The sequence below is a fragment of the Pteropus vampyrus genome, unplaced genomic scaffold (genome assembly GCF_000151845.1).
Source record: "Pteropus vampyrus isolate Shadow unplaced genomic scaffold, Pvam_2.0 Scaffold83, whole genome shotgun sequence".
Taxonomy (NCBI): Eukaryota; Metazoa; Chordata; class Mammalia; order Chiroptera; family Pteropodidae; genus Pteropus; species Pteropus vampyrus.
Genome location: NW_011888864.1, coordinates 5,602,907 through 5,616,264, shown reverse-complemented (window position 1 = coordinate 5,616,264; position 13,358 = coordinate 5,602,907). Strand labels below are relative to the sequence as shown.

General features: G+C 37.6%; 1 protein-coding gene and 1 pseudogene across 5 annotated transcripts in view; one reads left to right on the top strand and one right to left on the bottom strand.

Annotated features, from left to right (window-relative positions):
• The window catches only part of GGACT (gamma-glutamylamine cyclotransferase), a 45,815-nt gene extending 35,277 nt beyond the window's left edge, over positions 1 to 10,538 (bottom strand). For 3 of the 5 annotated variants that reach the window (XM_023532418.1, XM_011363203.2, XM_011363202.2), the window contains exon 1: positions 10,366 to 10,538. The gene's annotated coding sequence lies outside the window, so the exon portion shown is untranslated. Of the gene's footprint in view, positions 1 to 8,772; positions 8,902 to 10,365 lie in introns of all 5 variants that reach the window. The other 2 variants (XM_023532417.1, XM_011363204.2) reach the window with 1 other exon arrangement.
• Positions 9,766 to 9,884, top strand: LOC111741950 (annotated as a pseudogene).
• Positions 10,539 to 13,358: the final 2,820 nt, after the last annotated feature.

The following is a 13,358-nucleotide window of genomic DNA, read 5'->3' as shown; positions in this document are numbered from 1 at the left end:
ACCGCACATATGCATGCATAAGAGGGTGGGAAGAATTTGTTATCATTTGTGCAAATGAGCACACCAGGTTCCCCTGTGTCACTACTAGCATGAGGCTTCCTTCCTCAAGGTCTCCTCATTAGAGAAGATGGCAGAACACTAGCCATAATATCTGCATGCAAAGGAGAAGGATTGATGAAGAGCAGGGTGAGAAACACGAGCCCTATACATTTCTGCTTCCTCTCTTTTACCAATAACTTGAGACACATGGTCACTCTGAATAAAACTGGGAATCAGTAATTGAAGATGAAGGAGAGAATGGATATTTGGTGGCGACTATAATTTCTGCGACTCACACTTTTTGTATTTACTGGCCAACATCCTGCTTCTGGGGGTTACTGAAGGCCTGAAATGAATCTCTGGAAGTATTCTTGACCTTTACCATCTCTGCGTTTATGAAGTCACAAGGTAAATGTTCTTAGGTGCACGGGTACTCTTAGAGAAGCTTAAATGGCTTTTCAAATGATGTATCACCACTTCTTTGTTAATCTAAAAATCCCACATGGGAGAAAATGTTGCAATGGGCCGCTCCACGAATTTTGTACTAGAGCTTTGGAGCAGACCAAAGCTCTAGTACAAAATGCTATAGCATTCAGAGAGGTGGAGCAAAGAATAATGGAAATGGTCTAAGCTCTCTACCAAGCCAAAGGAAGGGGAGAAGGAAAAAGTGGAAATAACAACAGTGGAAGATAACCTCAGAAACTGGGGGGGCGGGGCGGAACTGGCACCTGAGAACCACTCTTTTGGAAGTCCTAGAGAGACTTATTTTGCAAAATCACCCAGGATGCAAGCCTTGATATCTTTCAGATGAATTCATCTGAACTAATGCTATTTCTCTGCAAGGAAAACCCAAAGGGCTATTATTTAATGGAAAGATGTTACAGAAGTTTTTATATTTATAAATTATTACAGCAGTGTAATTTTCTGATATTGTTCCAATATCCTCCAGATCACAGATATATAGTGTTGTTCTGGAAGGAGAAGGCATGGTGTAGAAGAACACATACTTTTGAACTAGATGTATTTTACTTCATAGTCAGGTAAAATTCTGCCATCTTTTAGCTGTGTGACCTTGTTCAAGGTGTTTCAACTCTCCAAACCTCAATTACCATCTGTAAATTTAGGGTGATAATGCCCACACCAATGATTGATGAAGATTATATAAATAGATAAAAGTCTGGCACACAGTCACTTTAATAAGTATTAGTCCCCTTCTGAGAGAAGGGTAAATCACAGAATTATTATAAGAACTAAACAACAGAATGTATCACTGATATATAAGTACCTAGCCTATAATTTGTGTTCAATAAATGTTAGTTCCTTCTTAACTTAATCATGCATACAAAAAGCCATATCCTAGTCATCCAGCATGGCTGAATGGTGTATAATGAAGTTAAACCTGCTATGCACAGAAAAAAATTATATAAACCCTCTTTGCACTAGGAAATACTGCATACTAAACGATACAGTACACCTACGTTCACTGCAGCATTATTTACAATAACTAAGAAGTGGAAGCAACCCAAGTGTCCATCAACAGAGGAATGGATAAACAAAATGTACTATCTATATACAATACTCAGCCTTAAAAAGGAAACTGTCACATACTATGACATGAGTGAGCCTTGGGGACATAATACTATATGATTCCACTGATAAGAGGTAACGAGAATAGTCAAATTCATAGAGACAGAAAGGAGAATGGTGGTTGCCAAGAGATGGGGGGAAGAGAAATGGGAGTTGTTGAGTAGTGGGTAAAGAGTTTCAGTTTTGCAAGATGAAATAGTTTTGGAGATCTGTTATACGACAATGTGAATATACTTAATACTACTGAAAATGGTTACGATGGTAAATTTTATGTTGTAGGTTTTTTTTAACCATAATTAAAAATAAGAAAATTATTTTTTTAAATGATGTAACTTGTAAGCTGTCATAATAATGCAGGGTCATCATACTGATCAATTATAGACTGTGCTACAGATAGAGCTGTGCCGTGTGCTGCCCAGAGCTGAATCCATATCAAACTTCAGGAATTACTCTAGAGCTTGCTTTCTAGAATAAAAATCTGAGGTTTTTTTAGGATTCAGCTGCTAAAGGGAAAAGTGGAACTTCTTCTGCTATATAATATTCGCTATTACTACTGGAGAATTAGATGTTAAAGCTGGAAGAAACTTTACAAATTATAAAGTTGAAGAAAGAGAAATCTGGATTTTAACCTAATGAAATGATTTGCCTAAGGTCATACAGATAGTAATTATGAGAAAAGCTGGAAAAACAAAACTATCTCCTGGCTCCATCTACAATTCTTTTGTACAGTTTGTACAATGGACTTAGCTCTTTAGAATTCCTCACCTCTGAACTGCACTGTTTAATACGCTGCCACCAGGGGGCAGCAGGTGTATTAGTCTGGTATTCTAAAGCCCCAGATTTAAGGCCCCAGTCCATTTCTTGCATCCCTTCATGAGCACACCAGGTTCCCCTGTGTCACTACTAGCATGAGGCTTCCTTCCTCAAGGTCTCCTCATTAGAGAAGATGGCAGAACACTAGCCATAATATCTGCATGCAAAGGAGAAGGATTGATGAAGAGCAGGGTGAGAAACACGAGCCCTATACTTCCAGGTGAATCAAGTTCCTTCCCTTGCAAAACTTCCCAGAAATTCCACACATTTCTGCTTCCTCTCTTTTACCAATAACTTGAGACACATGGTCACTCTGAATAAAACTGGGAATCAGTAATTGAAGATGAAGGAGAGAATGGATATTTGGTGGCGACTATAATTTCTGCGACTCACACTTTTTGTATTTACTGGCCAACATCCTGCTTCTGGGGGTTACTGAAGGCCTAAAATGAATCTCTGGAAGTATTCTTGACCTTTACCATCTCTGCGTTTATGAAGTCACAAGGTAAATGTTCTTAGGTGCACGGGTACTCTTAGAGAAGCTTAAATGGCTTTTCAAATGATGTATCACCACTTCTTTGTTAATCTAAAAATCCCACATGGGAGAAAATGTTGCAATGGGCCGCTCCACGAACTTGCTGGGAGCAGACCAAAGCTCTAGTACAAAATGCTATAGCATTCAGAGAGGTAGAGCAAAGAATAATGGAAATGGTCTAAGCTCTCTACCAAGCCAAAGGAAGGGGAGAAGGAAAAAGTGGAAATAACAACAGTGGAAGATAACCTCAGAAACTGGGGGGGCGGGGCGGAACTGGCACCTGAGAACCACTCTTTTGGAAGTCCTAGAGAGACTTATTTTGCAAAATCACCCAGGATGCAAGCCTTGATATCGTTCAGATGAATTCATCTGAACTAATGCTATTTCTCTGCAAGGAAAACCCAAAGGGCTATTATTTAATGGAAAGATGTTACAGAAGTTTTTATATTTATAAATTATTACAGCAGTGTAATTTTCTGATATTGTTCCAATATCCTCCAGATCACAGATATATAGTGTTGTTCTGGAAGGAGAAGGCATGGTGTAGAAGAACACATACTTTTGAACTAGATGTATTTTACTTCATAGTCAGGTAAAATTCTGCCATCTTTTAGCTGTGTGACCTTGTTCAAGGTGTTTCAACTCTCCAAACCTCAATTACCATCTGTAAATTTAGGGTGATAATGCCCACACCAATGATTGATGAAGATTATATAAATAGATAAAAGTCTGGCACACAGTCACTTTAATAAGTATTAGTCCCCTTCTGAGAGAAGGGTAAATCACAGAATTATTATAAGAACTAAACAACAGAATGTATCACTGATATATAAGTACCTAGCCTATAATTTGTGTTCAATAAATGTTAGTTCCTTCTTAACTTAATCATGCATACAAAAAGCCATATCCTAGTCATCCAGCATGGCTGAATGGTGTATAATGAAGTTAAACCTGCTATGCACAGAAAAAAATTATATAAACCCTCTTTGCACTAGGAAATACTGCATACTAAACGATACAGTACACCTACGTTCACTGCAGCATTATTTACAATAACTAAGAAGTGGAAGCAACCCAAGTGTCCATCAACAGAGGAATGGATAAACAAAATGTACTATCTATATACAATACTCAGCCTTAAAAAGGAAACTGTCACATACTATGACATGAGTGAGCCTTGGGGACATAATACTATATGATTCCACTGATAAGAGGTAACGAGAATAGTCAAATTCATAGAGACAGAAAGGAGAATGGTGGTTGCCAAGAGATGGGGGGAAGAGAAATGGGAGTTGTTGAGTAGTGGGTAAAGAGTTTCAGTTTTGCAAGATGAAATAGTTTTGGAGATCTGTTATACGACAATGTGAATATACTTAATACTACTGAAAATGGTTACGATGGTAAATTTTATGTTGTAGGTTTTTTTTAACCATAATTAAAAATAAGAAAATTATTTTTTTAAATGATGTAACTTGTAAGCTGTCATAATAATGCAGGGTCATCATACTGATCAATTATAGACTGTGCTACAGATAGAGCTGTGCCGTGTGCTGCCCAGAGCTGAATCCATATCAAACTTCAGGAATTACTCTAGAGCTTGCTTTCTAGAATAAAAATCTGAGGTTTTTTTAGGATTCAGCTGCTAAAGGGAAAAGTGGAACTTCTTCTGCTATATAATATTCGCTATTACTACTGGAGAATTAGATGTTAAAGCTGGAAGAAACTTTACAAATTATAAAGTTGAAGAAAGAGAAATCTGGATTTTAACCTAATGAAATGATTTGCCTAAGGTCATACAGATAGTAATTATGAGAAAAGCTGGAAAAACAATACTATCTCCTGGCTCCATCTACAATTCTTTTGTACAGTTTGTACAATGGACTTAGCTCTTTAGAATTCCTCACCTCTGAACTGCACTGTTTAATACGCTGCCACCAGGGGGCAGCAGGTGTATTAGTCTGGTATTCTAAAGCCCCAGATTTAAGGCCCCAGTCCATTTCTTGCATCCCTTCCTCCAATCCCCCAAAATATACATGGACATTTATAAGACTTTTTAAAAATATCCACAAGCATAAAGTTTAAAGAACATCCACAATAACTTTCTAAACAAAACAAAAACTTGGATCCAATGGAGTTAAGGTCCTTTCTAATCCTTCACTATTTTTTATTTATTCCAATTCTAATTGATGTAAGGGTCAATTAATATTGGTTTTAAACCAAAAATGACCACATAAACCCATAAATAACCACATAAACCAAAAATAACCACATAAACCCATACCATTTCTTTACATTTTTTACCAAATTTTCCTATTACCAGGCCTGTGAGGCTTCAGACTACAACTTCAAGCCCATCTGGCAATTCATCCTCAATCTTCCTTTGTCAGCTCAGTTTTTCTTTTTAATGCCCTATGTTACAAAGTCTCAATAGGTCTAACCACCCAGCGACTTTTCAGAAATAAAAGGAGAGAGATCTAATCACAAACTTAGATCTCAAATCACAAATGGTGTCCATATAAATAAAACTTATATGGACACCATTCTTCCAATTAGATTACAGTAATTTCCACTGTTTTTAAATGTAATACTACCAAATGGAAGCTCAAACCATAGCAGCTAATGGGTGAGATCTGAATTTAAAGACAGGTCCTCCCTTAGCAATGACCTTGTGGACAACACTAGCAGTGACATTTTGGTTATTAATCCAGGAGTCAACATCCTACCCTCAAGCAACAGTGACCGTGACCATGATCCCTAAATCTTCCAAAGAGAGGTGCATGATCTTTATTTCACAAATAGAAATTTCAAATAGTTTTCTTCTTTGAGCTCAATGTGCTTTAATATGGAAAAAGGTATTCAAATGGAAGCTTTTACTACTGCCTCAGACACACAGGAGCAGTCCATTTAAAATGACAAGTGTTGATGGCAAAAGCAGTTATGGCACTATTGGTCACTAACGGTAAAACAGGAATGAGACATGCACAAGTTGCATATAATGAATGAATTACTGCAAAATGCATCATGTATTCTGATACTATTTTGTAACCCTTTCCAAATATGATGTGTCAACTGATGAGATTTAAGATCTCCTATCTATATAATATTCTAGTTTTAATTTTTTCCAATATAGAGTATTTGCCATATTTAAATGTAGAATATCACCAGAAAAACAAATATTTATTTTTATAACAGGTATATAAATTTAATTCAGTAATTTATTCAAGAATTATTAAAAACAAATTTTATAGTTCTAAAAAAAACTGAAATCAGATAATTAAATTTAAAAATGACCTACCTATTAGGATGGCTCAAATGAAAAAAACCTGACAATATCAAGTACTGACAAAAATATGGAGCAACTGGAACTCTCATACATTGCTGGGAGAGATACAAATGATGGGGTACAGACATTCTGGAAAACAGTTTGGCAGTTTTTTAAAAGTTACAAAGACACTTAACCATATGACCCAGCCCGCACACTCCTAGGCATCTGCCTTAGAAAGATGAATACTTTTGATCAAATAAAATCTATATACAAATGTTTACAGCAGCTCTATTCGTAATCACCAAAAACTATAAAGAATACAAACGTCCTTCAACAGTGACTAGATATACAAATTGTGGTACATCATTCAGCAAGGATACACACTTAGATGAATCTCAAAGACACTGAGCGAAAAGAAGCCAGTCTTAAAAGTTCCGTACTATATAATTTATGTGATATTCTAGAAAAGGCAAAACTTATAAAAATGGTGACCAGGTGAAGAGCTGTCAGAGATTAGGGGTAGGGTGAGGGTTTGACTACAAGGGGACAGAACGAGGGAGAGGTGGTTTGGTTTTGTTTTCCAGGTTTTTTTGGTGGTAGAACTGATCTGCATCAAGACTGTGATGATGGTTACATGAATCAATTTTAAAAATCATATAATTACACAACAAAAAGGTCAATTTTACTTTATATAAGTTCAAATAATAAAAAAAATGAGAGCATGAAACTACTCTAAAGTGAGGTAAAAATAAAAGGTAAAGGTAAGAATAAAAGAACTGTGAATTAAGCTAATGCCTGGCATACTTCACTTATTATTAAAAGACACTTAAGAGAGATATAAACCAAATAAAATGGGCTTTGTTTTGATCCGGATATGAATAAACAAGACTTTTTTTCAACAATTGTGGAAATGTGAATACAGTATTAGATGATAGTAAGGATATTTTGTTCATTGTTAGATAGAATTGTAGTTATGTAAAAACTAAAACAAAATTCATACTAAAATATTTAGAGGTGGAATGGTATGATTTCTGATATTTGCTTCAAAATTCTCCAGAAACACCAAATAAAAATTCAAAAACAGAGGAGGACTGTCGAATGCGAGCAGCATGGCAAAGCCAGGATGGTGCATAGATTGTTGATGCTGTGTTGGTACATGAGGGTTTCACTGTCCTCTACTTTTCAGTGTGGCTCTAAATGTTTATAATAAAATGCTGAGAGAGAAAAAAACCGATGACTTGGTTTTCATAAATACTCCCAAGTGTGCCATCTAACAGTTCTTTATTCATTTATATGATATACTAATTTCCTCTAATGATTTTCATTAGGCTTTTATAATGTGCATCTAACTTTACAGAAAACCAAATCATGGGAGAAAGACTAATTCAAAGTAGGCAGTTGTGATTCTTTTAGAAAATAATGGCTTAAAGAATGCTTTTCAAATCTCATTAATGCTCATAAATTAGTAAAACCATCATGAGATGTAGAAATATTAATAATTTTCATTAACTTATCTGCTGCATACTCTTAAGTACAAATGACAGCAGGAAGAGGTTAATTAATGCTCAAAAAGTTTAAAAGCAGTTGTAATTTGAACAAATGGACAAAAGTACAGTTATAATATTGAAATATCTAATTTAGTCTTCCTCACTCAAACTTTTTCTGGCATAACTCAAATGTAAGTTCTATAAAAACACTCCCGACTAACTGGAAATGAGCTCTGACTGGTTGCCTATTGTATGGAAGGCGCTACTAGGGAATCAAAATGAGGAAGGCCCAGTTCTCATCTGATCGGCATTAATAGATGAGAAAATACTAAACATTTTAGTATGAATTTTGTTTAAAATAGTCTAACAGTGTTTAAGGTTAGAGTGCAAAAACAATTACACAGGTAAAAATAATGGAAAAAACTAAAAGTTTGTAAAATAGCTGCAGTAGCAAAAAGCCCATCAGAGTGCAGAGGTGGGTGTGACCTGTGGGGAGGATGGGGGCATAAGAGTGAATCTAAGGTTTCTGACAGCCCATCAGTCAAGCTCTGAAGAATGGGTGACACTTCACATGTAGAGCCAAAGTCACTCAGAAGCCTCTCATACCAGTGCTGACGGAGGGGTCCCAAGAGTCTAGCATAGTCTAGAGCAGAGTCACTGCCTCATCATGGAAGAGCAGTGGAAGCAGGCTGAGAATTATGAGCACCTGGCAGTAATGCATCTGACTGCCCCCAAACATCTGAGGAGTTGCCCTGATCCTGCAGCAGCTATTTCATTACTAGGCAAAGTGACTATATTTCGGCTGCCTCCCGCCAAAAGATGTCCATATCCCAATCCCCAGAACCTATGAACATGTTACCTTGCGTGGCACAAGAGACTTTTCAGATGTGATTAAAGTTACGGGCCTTGAGATGCAGTAATTATTCTGGATTATCCAAATGGGCCCAGTCTAACTGAGTCCTTAAAAGCGAAGGAGGTTTCCTGGCTTGGGGCAGAGAGGGAGCTGTGACCACGGTGGAAGGGTCAAAGGGATGCAATGTGTCTACCTTTCAAGGTGGAGGGACAAGGCCAATGAGCCAAGAATTGCGGGCAGAAAACAGACTCTCCTCTAGGGCTTCCAGGTGGGGCACAGCCCCTCTGATGCCTTGATTTCAGCCCAGTGAGATCTGGCAGCACTAGGAAACATACAAAAGCAGACATGCTTCTCTCAGTCGGTAGCCTTTGCCTGTGCCCTTTCTCTGTTGCCCCCTTACTTCATCAACGAAGGGCTCATTCATTGTATTAAAAGACGTGATCTTCCATATCTCACATTTCCAGATTCTACCTAACCAGCCCAGGTGAGGTCGTGATCCTTACTCCATACATTCTCTTAGCACCTACACCTTTCCACCTTAGTCCTTGCTTGACTGCAATGATTCTCGTTTAAAGTTTACATTTATTGAGCATGTACTAAATGCCAAGTACCATGTAAAGCATTTTTCATGGGTTTTCTCAATCTTCCCAACAATCCTATCAGGTAGACATGATGGTTATGCCTATTTTTAAAATTAAAAAGTTCAAAATCAACTGGCTAGTAAATGGCAGAGCCAGGATTTGAAGCCAGGCAGTCTGACCCAGAAGATGGTCCCATTAACCCTGGCAATATCTGTCTCCTAAATGAGAAATAGAAGTTCCAAGGCCTTGTGCATTTATGAACATAATACCTCCACTGTTTAGCACAGAGACAGTGAACAGTTCTGCATATGAACAAATGGAGAAGATATAGATTTCCCTATCTACTATTCCTTCTCTTTAAACTTATTATGAGAAGTCAAATATATACAAAAATAATGATATAATAATCCCCCAAATACCCACTTCCAACTTCAACACTTATCAACGTAGGGCCTGTCTTAATGCCAATATTTAATCAATTTAATATTATATTATTTGGTAGAAATACCTGCCTTCAATATTATTCTGTTTCAGAATCACATGTTCTTAGCTCTTATCATACGTTCATTTGTCTACGTTAACACAAACTTAAAAAAAATAATCTTGTCTACGGCCATGCCACCCTGAACAAGCCCGATCCCATCTCATCTCGAAAGCTGAGCAGGGTCAGGCCTGGTTAGTACTTAGATGGGAGATCACCTAGGAAGACTAGGTGCTGTAGGCGTAAAAAATTAAAAAAAAAAGGACTGTAAGCTGACAAAGTCCTTGCAATCTGTGAGGTCAACCAAGGGTTGCCTCACCTAAAAAAATAATCCTGAAGTGGCAGGTCTAAGCAAAACACAAAGCAAGGAAATTGTGAAAGGAGATTGATATTTTTCCCTATATAAAATTAAAATTTTCTGCAGAGCATAAGTAGAATAAACAAAGTAAAAAAAAAAAAAATGGGGAAATAGTTGTAACATACTATATGACAAAAGATTAGCATCCTCAGCGTATAAATAATTCTTACAAATCAATAAGAAAAAGACCACAAACCGATGGCATGTCATATGGAAAAAATGGGTACAGGGATGAACAGTTTCACCTACTGTTCTTAAGTGACAAAAAGATAAGACTTCCGCCTGACAATACTTGTCAGCATACTTTCTCTGGTGCTCTACAATTCAGAACAAACATTCTAGAACAGAGGAAAAAACAATTCTCACCTGTAAGCCTGTTTCTTCAAAACCGTGTAGCCCTGGAATCCAGCACCACAGCAAGTCTGAGAGTCTGAAAAGCCTCTGACTTCAGAATCCTTCTGAACAGGACACCAGGACAAGTACTCCCACCTCACAGCACGACCAGAAGCCCATGGACCAGGTATCCCGTTCTCACTCCTGCTGGGGGGTGAGATGAAGAGGAAGGTGAGTAAAGAAAGTGGAGTGTTTAAGTGTCAAGGAACTTAAAAACAAAATCACCCAGCCCCTGCTGGAAGGCATCTCAGTCCTTAGGTGTGGGCCCCAGGACAAAAGGTACTTTTATTCAATGGGAAAATGTGTTCCACCAGCCTGCGAGGCCACAGGGTGCCTTGAAGAAAGTTCCCACTAACCTAGCAGAGGAGTTCAAAGTTCTCAACTTCTTTGGGAAATAGCAGTTATATCCTCTCCATAAGTAAGGAAAATAAGATGAGAAAGGGAAAACTATATTCTGAGCCATCAGGCAAAGACTACTTTAGAAAAAATGAGCTTCCTAGATGAGGGCTCCCCAGTCTTTTGAAGTCATAAATTTATATTTTAAAAAGGGGGGAGGTCAAATATATGGTGACAGAAGTTTTGTTTTTGGGTGGTGAACACACAATGCAATATATAGGTGGTGTATTATAGAACTGTACACTTGAACTCTATATAATTTTATTAACCAATGTCGCTCCAGTAAATTAAAAAAAAATTCATACCACACTTGACATATATTTGCCAAAAATGGTGAACCTGAACCTAATTAAGCCTTTAGATATAACTTCCTGCTTACAGAAAATATAAGTGGATGAGCAAGCTAAACCATACTATACAAAAAGCTGAATAAATTCAGAATGTGAGGGATCTACAGGCAACCAAGTGACATCAATACGTCACTAAAGAAACCCATGCGGACTGCTTCAGACAACGGTTTCAGAAACTATGGCCCTCTGGTAAGTCCAGCCCACCAGTGGAGTTTAAAACAAAAAACTCTGAAAACAAAATGTTATTGGAACATATCCATGCTAATTCACTTACACAGCGTCCGTCATCTTTGCAGTACAAAGCAGTTGAGTAGTTGCAACAGAGGCCACAAGGGCCACAAAGCCTGAGTTAATGTTGGGCCCTTTTCCGAAAAAGTTTGCCAAATCCCTATCGTAGATGAAAAGACGTTTGGCCCCGGTTTGGATTCCGAGTCATACAAACCAAAAGTAAGTATATTTCTGAGGCAATCAAGGAAATGACTGTAGACTGGGTTTTAGAAAACATTAAGCAGTTACTGTCAATTTGATTAGGTGACAACGGTATTATGGTCACACGAGAAAAAGCCTTTTTTTTGTAGTGCCTACTGTACTATCTAGGGGTGAAATATTATGTTGTCTGGAATTTAAACTGCTTCAACAACAAAAAAATATGGCCCCCAAAAGAAACTGTTTTAACTAACTATTAAATCTACTTGGATATATGAAAGTTCATTATACTGGTCCCTCCGTTTTTATGTTTGTTTTAATTAAAAAAAAAAAAAATCAGAACTCTGATCAAATAGTTGAGTTTATTGCCAGACAGCCTTTGTCTCCAGGAATGATTCTGATCTGTCTTGTTCAAAATGCATGTAGAAAAAAGTGCTGTTTATTGATTCAACATGTAACTTCCATTTTTATGTTTGCTTTAATTAAAAAAAAAAAAAAAATCAGAACTTTGATCAAATAGTTGAGTTTATTGCCAGACAGCCTTTGTCTCCAGGAATGCCTCCCACCCCCTACACCGATTCCAGCCTCAGAATATCATTTGCTTCCATCTCTGAACACAATTACATTTTAAACTTATCTTTGCTCTTGGTGTCTGCCACAAGGAATGCCCCACTCTGCCCATAAAAATTCTACTTTCTGCTCAAGGTCCATTGCAAATGTAACCTTCCCCAAGTCTTTCGGTGAGAATTCACCATTGTGCTCCAAAAGCACACTGCCTCTTTAGCATTCATTCCACCCTTAACTTTTAGCTATTTACCATGTCTGTTACCTTCTAATGCCATACAAACCCAAGAGTAGTGTAGTAAGCAGGTCTTTTCTGTAAACCCATTGGGATATAATAACCCACCTTACAGAGTAAGCTCTGCCTATACAGCTCTCAGCTCCAACCTAAACCAGGCTTTCTTGCCCTGAGGAGTTTCACTGAGAGAGGCCTTCAACTGAGTTCCTGTTAAGCAAGATGCTGGTCATGTTTAACCTATATTATTAATAAAATCTCTAATAGTTAAGGATTGCCCCTAACTGAAGAGTGTTCTAGAGAAGACTGAGATTGCTTGATTTTGTCCTCTTACTGTCACCTTTCCTTGGGACCTATCCCTCTGCAAACACTGCTGCCTGCATTTCCACGCCAGCCTGCAGGGGTGCCTTATGCCCCTATGAAGGCCCTGGCTAACTGTGGGTACAAAGCCTTTCAATGACTCCACTTCGAACAGCTGACGCGGGTTGGAACTTTCAAGAGCTCTTACTAGATAAAAAAATGAGCAGATAATCTTAAAACTTAATATCAGTTTCTATCCCTGTTCTAGTCTACTTCTCGCTGCCTATGATTTAAGGCCAGCATGAACAGTCACCCTCTCTAGGACCAGTGTTAGTAGTTAGAATCCTCATTAGCAAGGTCAAAAATTCACCAATTAGAAAATTTAACTTTACAAACTCAGCTTTTGAAATACAAATGTTGTCCACCAGGCAGTCTGCTTAGGAGCTTCCAGTTTCTTCTTCGGGGATTCAATTCAGGAAAACATGGCATTTGGGGAAAATAAGGGCAAACTGTAGGAGCTCTTCATATTAGCATTTCAATAAATTGAATGAGATCAGGGAGAAGAGTCTTTAATTATAGGTAGAAATATATAAGGACGTGTGTGTGTTTAAGACCTACACTTTACATAGGTCAATCTAACTGACTTAGAGACACCTTTTAGTTTCTAATACATGATTTCTCTCTGGGACATTTAGCAT